This window comes from Ambystoma mexicanum, chromosome 4q (assembly GCF_040938575.1).
Source record: "Ambystoma mexicanum isolate Mex_15411 chromosome 4q, UKY_AmexF1_1, whole genome shotgun sequence".
In the NCBI taxonomy this organism is placed as follows: Eukaryota; Metazoa; Chordata; class Amphibia; order Caudata; family Ambystomatidae; genus Ambystoma; species Ambystoma mexicanum.
The window spans coordinates 154,553,359-154,563,398 of record NC_090928.1 but is presented as its reverse complement, the minus strand read 5'-3'; the positions used below and the strand labels follow the sequence as shown (position 1 = coordinate 154,563,398).

Genomic DNA, 10,040 nt, shown 5'->3' with positions numbered 1-10,040 from the left:
ACACCTGTAGCTTATAGATGCAAAAGTTGTAGTGGAAAGAATTCAGGTGAAAAAAATAGCAGCAGCGTTGAAAGAGGAATAAGGAATAAATACAGCACAGGGGCATCTGAAAAACTGAGTTCCTTGCGGTTTCCAACTCGCAGGCACACCATCGCGACTCCTGCAGCTTATCTAGCCAACAGCTGCAGTATAAGGAAACGAGGAATAAAGAAAGCAGAGCAGCTCCTGCCAAATCAACTTTCTTGTGGCTTCCACCTCTACTGTACTATAAACGGCTAAATTAGAAAGACTTTGTCAACCTCGAACATATATCTATTTGGCATAGTTCTTGTAAGCAACAGTGTGCCAGTGACTCTGGAAAAATATCTAGACAATCTTCGTTTCTTATTGGTTCTATCTAAATATACTTCACTCACTCACAAATACTCCACATTTTAATTAATGAATGGACCAAACAACACATTAATAAATAATATATTGTGCTATGTTGTGAGGTACTAGAATATCACTGATTACAAACACAGAAGGCTTCTCCTATGTTATGACCATTGGCACATGTATAGTACACATTTCCCATTCTATCAGCTTGGCTGGCAGCATTGCTGGCCAGGGTTTGGAATTCGTAGATGGAGGAATGTGTAGTAGGAGTGTTTCCTTGGTGGGCTATAGTGGGTGTAGAGAATAAATCCAGCAATGTGTACTGACTGTGCTTCCCCCTCTTTGTTCCTGCATCCAAGGCCTGACTTGCTAGATGAGAAAGGCCATAGGTGCATGATAGCTGAGAGCTGAGTCGGTTTTATGAAAGGATCCCTGTATGGCTACCTGGTAGTCAGCATGTAGTAGAGTCTTGTGTGCAATATCAGTAGAAGTTCCCATGCCTGAAGGGCACAGATGTGCTCCTATCATGGTGCTGGGAGTATAGCAATGGTGGAAAGACTACTAGGCGGTAGTCTGATTGTGATTTCTAGACATTAAGATATTGTCCCTGCTTATCGTTGCTGTATGTGTTCACTGGTATGATATAATAAGTCTTAGGGTTCTGCTGTGTGGACGTGCCCTTGCATTTGTTTGTTTTTGTCATTATCTATGTAGGACGGATGACCCAAAAACTGAATGATAAAACAATCCCAAAATAAATATTCAATGCACCGTTTGCAAGAAAACACGTTTTATTACATGCAAAAGTACCAGACGGTCCTGTAGAACCGAAATGACACGGAGCTCTTCACGCCCAGAAAGGTTACAGCTTTTAAAGGCAAAAACAGCTTGTTAACTATGCATAAAAAGAAGGTTACAACATAATCCCAACACATTGCCCTAAACACGTGCACTACTACGTTGCCACTTATGAAACTTGGAAGTTAATTGGTTACCAGGTACATATTTTATTTCTCGAATGAACATTGTTGACCATTACTTCATGTGCAACCTTCCATCAAACCCTGATCAAAGTAGGAATAGCGAGGCCAACTTTGCTTTGCTAATACAATGGTCTTCTCATTATACCAGACACCATGGCATGCTCAAAGCACTCCCTTGTCACGAACCGCCGCCTGCGCCCATTCTGGACTTCGTGGTCCCTGACCCATAGAGGACTGAATTCCGTGATCCTTCCAACATGGCCGTTTGGTGCGGAACGCAGCTTGCCAGTCTTTACGCGCTACGTTCAGCATTCTATAAAGCAGACACACCCCCGCGGCTCTGCGCGTCTCAACACTACCGCTCGGAGCAGTCTGACGTGTGTTGCCGAAGTTCGCACAAAACTTCCTTCCTAGTCCTGTTTGCCCGATTCCTTGAATCTACTTCCTCCCTTTCCTTTCCTCAAACTTACCTTACGATTCTTCTGGGATCCTTGCCTGCGCTCGAGTCACGGTGTTCCGTGCCTCTGAGCTCGGACTTAGTCTCCTTCCTGGTTCCTGGTACTAGACATCCGACCGCCACCTGGAGTAGGACCGCTATCCCCACGCTGGAACCACACGACCAGCACACGAGCCTCTACAAATCCCGGACCGTGCGAAAGAAATCATCAAAGAAGGTCGCAAGCAAGGAAAGACAGGTGAGAAGGGGAGAGACTTGTGACATCCCTGACCTCATGATAAATGTATTTGCATCACCTCTGCTTTTCCGATCCGAAAATGAAGGTACAGCCCAAGCACATCTCCCCCTTATCTGTCAGGGAACGCAAGTGCCCATGAATGACGTGATCAGGGTGCCCCTCTTATGTCTGCATTTTGTGTATTTGTTTGTTGCTGAAATGTTGCCACTTGCAGTTCAAATGGAACGACTGCTCTTCGGGTGAGGGCAGTAGTACTCTTAATCTTCACCAGGCCTCTTGACATCACAAAATCCCATATACTCTTCACATGAATTCAACCTTCAAAGAGGCATCCCTACCCTGCTTCCCTGGACTCAACATTCCGTGTCCAGCTCCTTTGAGCTCAACATCTGGGCTGAATTAGCCATTACTTTTGTAGCACGGCTGATGGAGACTTTGGCCGCATGACTTCTATCTGGGGGCAAGGGAAAGGAGCTTGCCTCAAGATCACCTTGAAAGAGCTGCAGCTCCACACTGAGCAGTGGGAGCAGTTCATACTTCTGTATGTACCATAAACATTATCGCCTCATGTGAGGAATTGCATCTGGCAAGGGTGCAGAAAACATGTTTTTAAAAATGTGTATAGTTAATTAGATAATACAGGTAAATCCATTGCAGGAAAATACATCTGCTAAACAGATTTCCCTTTCATGGGATCCATGACAAAAACTGTGTAAACCTGTGCCCTGCTGAATCAGCATCCTGATCTGCAGCCCCTGCTCTATAGAGGCACAGAGTAGGTTCAGTTAAAAAGGTGCCCTTTAGACAGCTGCAGTGACAGCCAATTCTGCATTGCAGGTGATGCATTTAAGACATGCACCCCTATTCCAAAAACATCATAACTATAAGATTATTATCCTGGTGGCATGTTTAACATTAAAGAGAAAACGTGTTTTAGGTCATATTAACTCATGTTTTTTTTTATTTCTTTTAGTTATACAAAATGAACAATAAATCATACATTCATCCCAAAAGCAAAGTCAAAAAAACAAACATGAACCACCCACTATTAACATAAAGTAAAATAGAACAATCATGCATAAACCTAATATGTCAATTGTACTCAAGCATGCCAGTCATGCACATCAACAAACATCCACACCTAATAATAAAATGAAGCAAAAGAAACACATAATTTACAATGTAACATTTGTTGGCTGCCCCAGGGACTGGTTGACTGCAGGGTACTGAAGATTGACTGGGAACCATGTCTTTCTAACAGAAGAGGTGTTCAACAAGTGTAACATTGTAAATTATGTGTTTCTTTTGCATCATTTTATTATTAGGGGTGGATGATTGTTGATGTGCATGACTGGTATGCTTGAGTACAATGGGCATGTTAGGTTTACATATGATTGTTCTATTTTACTATATGTTGATGGCGGGTAATTCATTTTTGTTTTGTTGACAACAGCACCCAGAAGCCAGATTCAACGTTGTCGAACTACCAAGACGCTGCATAGGTAGTATTGACTAATAACTGCCCCCTGGGCCCTAGAGGCTGGCTAGGTCATATTAATACCTATTTGCAACTCAAGAGCATATATATTTTTTTAACATTATAGTTCTTATTGCCTTTTTACCCAGAGAATGGATAAGATATAAAAAAGGATTCCCTCCATTCATGACTTTAAAGAGCCCAAAACGTAACCATTAGGGACTGAACACAGCTGAAACATTCTGAAGAGAAGATACCATCTATGTGCTTTTAATTCAGACTGCACATTTTCATCCAAAATACTGGCTTTATGCATCCATTGTTCACACAGGGCCTGTAAACAGATGTACTGAGTGTGACACAGAAACTTCCATGCTACACCTGTGGAATGAGCCCCTAAGTAATTTAGATTTTTCCTGACATGTTAAACCAGACTTTTTCCTGTTGATCTCAAATATAAAGTCTTGTCAGAGTGGTGAACACCCATTGTACCCCCCGCCCCCAGGGCACCATAAGGCTCTAAAGGATAGGGTGTCCTATGATGCACTAACCCCTGCCTCGCCACACACAACTGGTTGGGTGGGCTCCACTTGTTGGTTGGCAGTTTTTTCTTTATTTAGGTGGAGGACAGCCTGTTATACTGTGGTGGTATATCTAAAAAGAACCTTCCCAAGTGTAAATATGTGCCTGAGGCTGATAGCCAGACATTGGGGGACATCTCGAGTTTGCCGGTATACCAGTAAACAGACGTACCAGTGCCTGATTTCCTGGTATTACCAGGATATTCCAGGTGCCGGCAATGTCAGTCCTTCCCCATTACATGAGTCCCATAGAACTCTATTGAGGGGATTGCTGGCGTTACCGGCACTGGTAATACCATCTCTTGGCTGGAGGAAAATCATTAAATCCCCACCGGCAAACTTTTACTCTGTCAGTCCGGAAAAGTGCCACTATATGTAAATCCCGGCACTTTTTTCCCGACCGGAAGGGTCACAATGAGACCTATTATTCCTACAACAGAATAAGTGCTATGTGGAGGCTGTCATATTGTTATGGCTTGTGTCTGCCTCAGCCAATAAGAAATGCAGTTGCAAAAAACAGATATAGACTGTTTGAGAACCTGAGGGTTGACATCCTTACCTTGTTGAATGCAATGATGAGTAATTGAGTAATACAACGCAGAATAACCCGCTGATTGAAAAGCTCTAGTCATTCATGCACTCTACCAATAATTGATATGAAAGCAAATCTCTGCCCCTGCTACCCATAGAAATCTGATTTGTACTGACCAGAAGAAACCTAGGAAGTGGTGATCACTTCAGTTGTCCCAGCAGGCACAGCAAAGTTCCAGCTCTCATATATCCTCTGCAGACAGACATGTCTTTCTTTCCCAGTTCTTGTGCAAACCCAACACAATAAGGTGGAAGCACAGGACACTGACATCAACAGTAACTTAAAGATCCTCTGAAGTTATAAAGCCTAACCTTGAGTACAGCCAATGAAGACATCAGGACTAATACTTGCTAAAACACTCAGCTGAATGCAGCCACATGTTGTTAATCAACACTGGCACTTCACCACACCAGAGCACCAACTCACATTGGTCTATGACACTGCCACTACTTTGACTCCACAAAATCCTGTCCCTGATGGAACTGAAGTTCAAAGTTCCATCTGGCTTCCAAGACCATGGACCCCATTATAAGTAATGCTGCACAGCAAAAATGCACCGGTAATACTGTTACCTCCACATTACTGCACTGCCCAACTATGTGTTTGGAGGTAAGGTGGAGGAAAGGCCTCCAGCAAGAAGATGAAAGTAATTCTGCCACCTTACCACCCACAATCAGCCAATTCGGCAGTATTACCACAGGTAGAATTACCGCCAGCAGTAATACTGCAGAATTCCCCCAGGGAGTCCTATGGATCCCAATTAAGGGAGACTAACCCCACCTGCCACCACGTTAATCCAGCACTAATACCGACAGACCAAGTGGCTGGAACTGTAATACAGTTTGGATGTATCTCAGCCATGCCCTGGCATCTTCATGGTCATCACCAAGTAACATTAACCACCTGCAGGGCACACTGAAATCATGGAGAGTGAGTAACAAGTGTGCTTAGAGAATTTCTTAACTCCTGCATTCTTCCCTACTCTGATCTCCTCTGAATTTTTGGCATTGACTGCTCAACCATGTGAGTAAGAGAAGGCTGAGGGTTTACTGTATTCCTAGGTTTAGAAAGGAAAATCCATGCCCTGCCTATATGGTTGAGAGATTGGTCATAACAACACAACAAGCCAGTCATCCAGGAAAAACTCAATAGTTGAAAACCATCACTGTGCCGCTTGCCATCGACTCTCACACTAGTGAACTGTGCACCAGGACCATTTCCCACAAAGCCAACCAGCACGCTGTTTGCTTGAAGTTAAAAATCCAAACAATGCCACCATCTCCATTAGTCACAGCACTGACTATGGACATTGAGGGTGAACTTGCTAACATGAAAGGCCATTTCCAATACCGGTGAGCGCCTACGCCTAGAGTGACAAAGTGGTTGACCCAACGGTTGGTATTTTAGAACAATGCGGTTAGCATGCTCAGCCAGCCCCTGAATGACAGCCTAGTCTTTCTCAAGTTGAAGGACAGTTAATAAAGATTATGCAAAGATGAAATATGTGCTTTAGCACGCGTGTGATTAGACACCAATCAAATTCTTCCAGAGTATTAATGGCTTGCCAAAACGAGCATTGGCAAGCCCAACAGTTTTGGCTTCTGTGTTAGCACACGATAGGCATTTGCCAGACACTGTCATAATGGTAATACCTGGTCAGCTGCAACATGGTGAAGTACTGGGGCATATGAAAGCAGTGGCTATCAAATGCAGAGTTAATACATATATACAAGTCAGAACTGCTGGTTTTGCCATGCTTGTTTTAACAGGTCTTCAGTGCAAGTAAATACATACTACTTATAAATCCAGTGGCTGAAGGAACACTCGGTTAATAGCTTTTTTATTACAACAGTAGTGCTTTTACAACTGTAGTTAAGCCATTAACTCCATGATGACTGCTTTGCAATATTGCTAGTGGGCACAGCACACATTTTGATCTTTCTTCTAGATAAAGCTAGCTCAATGAGATCTCAGGAAGATGTGTTTTGGGAGGCAAGACACGTGCAGGGATTGGAAATGGCCATTATAAGTAGCATGCCCATGGGCAATCATTGGGTGAGTAAATCCCAAACAATACCCACAAGCTGAGTGTCCTCCCTCATACACACACCACTACCGTGCTGTGCTCCAATGTAATCGTGTTCGGTTATAATACCAAAGCTACACCAGCATAGGCAATACCAATATTTGGGCTTTTGTGTATGCAAGGGAAAGGCCCTTGCCAGGCATTGCCGTATTGGCATTAGCTCTCCATTAACGCTACCAGGTGTAAAATGGTGCAAATACCTTGGCATCTTCAGTGACTGGAAGATGCCTCATACCTATACACAAGCCACAACTGTTGGCTTTGCCAATGCTTTTTTTTAACAGGATATCCTTGAAGGACACTCATAGTGCTTATAAATCAAGTGGTTCAAGGCAGACCTGGTTCAGAAATGTTTATCACACCAGTAGCAGCTTTACATTAGAGCTCCTATTAAGTCATTCACTCTCAGAAGACTGCTTTGAAAAAAAACTAGCAGGCACTTCAAGTGCAACATTTGATGGTAATGTTTGATTAAAGTGACCTCAAAGAGTTCCCAGGAGGAGGTGTTTTGGACGGGAAGCGGCAGGAACTGGGTGAGAATGGTTATAGGGATTAGCATGGCCATGGGCAGTCAATAGGTGGGCAAATACTCAAACAAGATCTACAAGCTTTGTTTCCCTCATCTGTACTCTAATGCAATAGTTTCATCTTCTAGATGGCAGAAGAGTATGTGGTCAGATAACTGACAGAAATCATACGAATAGTCCATCCCTTTTTAGAATTGTGCTTTTTTATTCCAGTTTGGTGAGAGTGTCATTTTGAGGGTAATTAGTACATTTTGGGAAGGCTGAAAGCTATTGTTCCAAACGTTATTAGGATAAGAGACTTCGGGTTGCTGCAAGAACAATGGTTTTGACGGTACGTTTGTGATATAGGTGAATTCAAAAGGAAAAAAGTGTATACAAGTTCAAATTGCACGACCGACATGTGTTGATCTGATAACAGGTAAACAAGTGGGCACCTTTGAAAATTTGTACTATACAATTAGTGTGTAGTTCAATAACTATATTATCAATATTAGGTGCACACCAGTACATCAGACTGTACAGCGTGGATACAAATCAACAGATACAAATCAACAGAAAAATGCGAAGGAGCAAGGGATCCTCGGTGCCAGGTGCTCCAGAGTACACATCAGGACTTTTTGATTCGGCTTCCGCCATTTTAATGAATACCAGTACAAAATATGCATACGCTTTCTGCAATCAAAACAGATTGAATTACACACCTTCACAAAACAAGCTACAACCCTTGTATAGTAAGGTTCAAAAGATAATTACGCAGCAATGCATCCAAACCCTTCAAACGTTCGTTTTAATATGGCGAAGCATCGTCCTGATCTGGTCTTGTGCAGGAAGCATGCAGGCTTGGCGATCGGGCGCTTATGTGAGAAATGTGATGGCACATGTGTGATCTGTGAATCGTATGTGCGACCATGCACGCTGCTGCGAATCTGCCATTAATTTAACGATGGCTCATACGAGGGACGTTGTGTGATCTGCGGAGGGCCAGGTGGCTCGGGTGCATACTACTTCAAGGAATGCACCATCCAGGAGAAGGATCGTGAGGGCTGCCCAAGACAGTTACCCTTGGTAGCTCCAAGACCGACCTGTAGGAGCGCAAGAAATCCGGCTTCAAGAAGAGGTGATGGGGAGGAGCCCAGCTGCTGTCTGGACTTGCCTTTCTGTTATCCTGGACATGTTCAAAATGTAAAATCTTTAAGGGTTTTAACCTCCTAGTGGACTTTCTTTTATCAATTGTTTTTCAATGCAATTAAACAAATGCTTTTTTTAAGTGAAAAAAAGAAAGTGGAATTAACTTTTTCAACATCCACTTTTCAAAAAGGCAGATGAATGCTAGCCAATGGGTCTCATTACGGCTACGGCAGTAACCCTGACGGTGCTATCGGCGCGTTGCTTCCGGACTCGTAAAAATATACCAGTGCCTGACTTCCTGGTGCTACCAGCTCATTACAAGTCCGGCAGCTGGGAAGTCGGAGCCGGTAGACCTGTTAATCCCCATTCCCCTACGGGGATTGGGGATACAGAAGCACCGGCACCGTAGCTAACAGTGCTGCTGCTTCCTTGACGGGTTTGCTTACCATGACCACTGTGCCCGGCAGGGTCAGACCTGTCGGGCACAGTGGCACCGGCAAGCAAACAATTAGTTTTCTGGTTCGGATACCAGGGTGCCGGTGAGCTTATACGCACCCTTTTTTCCGGACCTGCAAACTTTTCATGAGATCCTTTGTCTTGTGGACCACAAAAGTCTCATCAAGACCATCTTTGCCAAAAATCACCTCAGATTATGCAACGCCAGTTAGCTGGACCTATAGTCCAGGTACGATAGGTGCTGACGAAAATGGCTACATGTCCGCAAAGACTACAACTGTTGTAGTATAGGCTGCCAAAATGATCTGCTATTTGCTATTGTTAGGAAAGATTTCATTGATGTGTAATTTTCCCTCCATTTGTGGACCCCTCTAAACCTTTTGCTTTTGTTTGAGTATCCTAACCTGACTTTTTGCAGTGGAGCCAAGCATTCAGCTGAAATCCCCTGTCCTTTTGCTCACTTGTTATGAGGAAACTGACACGTCCTCAGACTGTCAGTACTGGGAAACTATGTTTCCCTTAGTCTTTGACTATGTTGCAAATTTCTTGGTAACTTTTTAACAGTGCACAATCGACATTCCAGACTGTTCGCTGGGGTCCTTTTTGTTTTATGTCCCTAGACACTCTCAAAGGATTTTTTTCGTTATTGTACAAGTGTGCCTGGGATGAACTGATGGCAGCAGTGAATCTCACGACATTTACCGCGTTTGGTTCAAGACTGTGGCCAGGCCCGAAAATGGCCAAGCCACAAAGTCTTTTGTTCTGTCCCATGGCCATTTTGTCCCTTGCCTTCACCCAGGTCGAGTAACTCAGGTTTTCCTTATTTGGGCATGCAGCCTCCCGGGAAAACCAATCTCTTTTGCAGGTTTCTGCCTGTCACGTGTGTGTGCCCAGGAAGCGGGTTGGGGCTGTCTGGTCCCAATCCACACTACTGGTGCCAGGATGTCTGGCGTGTCTAAATGACTGGGACCACTGTGGACCATGATTTGTCTACGACTGGAATGCATGCTTGAGAGCAGAGCTTCAACTGGAAGTCCTTGATTTTTCCGCAAAGATAATCTTGGATAAGAGAAGGGGCTCCACATCAATTCACCATCGATCACCTGAGTTCTCCTCGAACTACAGAAAAATCCAAGT

The 10,040-nt window shown here is 43.8% G+C and overlaps 1 pseudogene; it reads left to right on the top strand.

The window, feature by feature from the left end:
* The first annotated feature begins 8,111 nt into the window (after nt 1-8,111).
* LOC138468485 (PHD finger-like domain-containing protein 5A pseudogene) lies at nt 8,112-8,440 on the top strand (annotated as a pseudogene).
* Nucleotides 8,441-10,040: the final 1,600 nt, after the last annotated feature.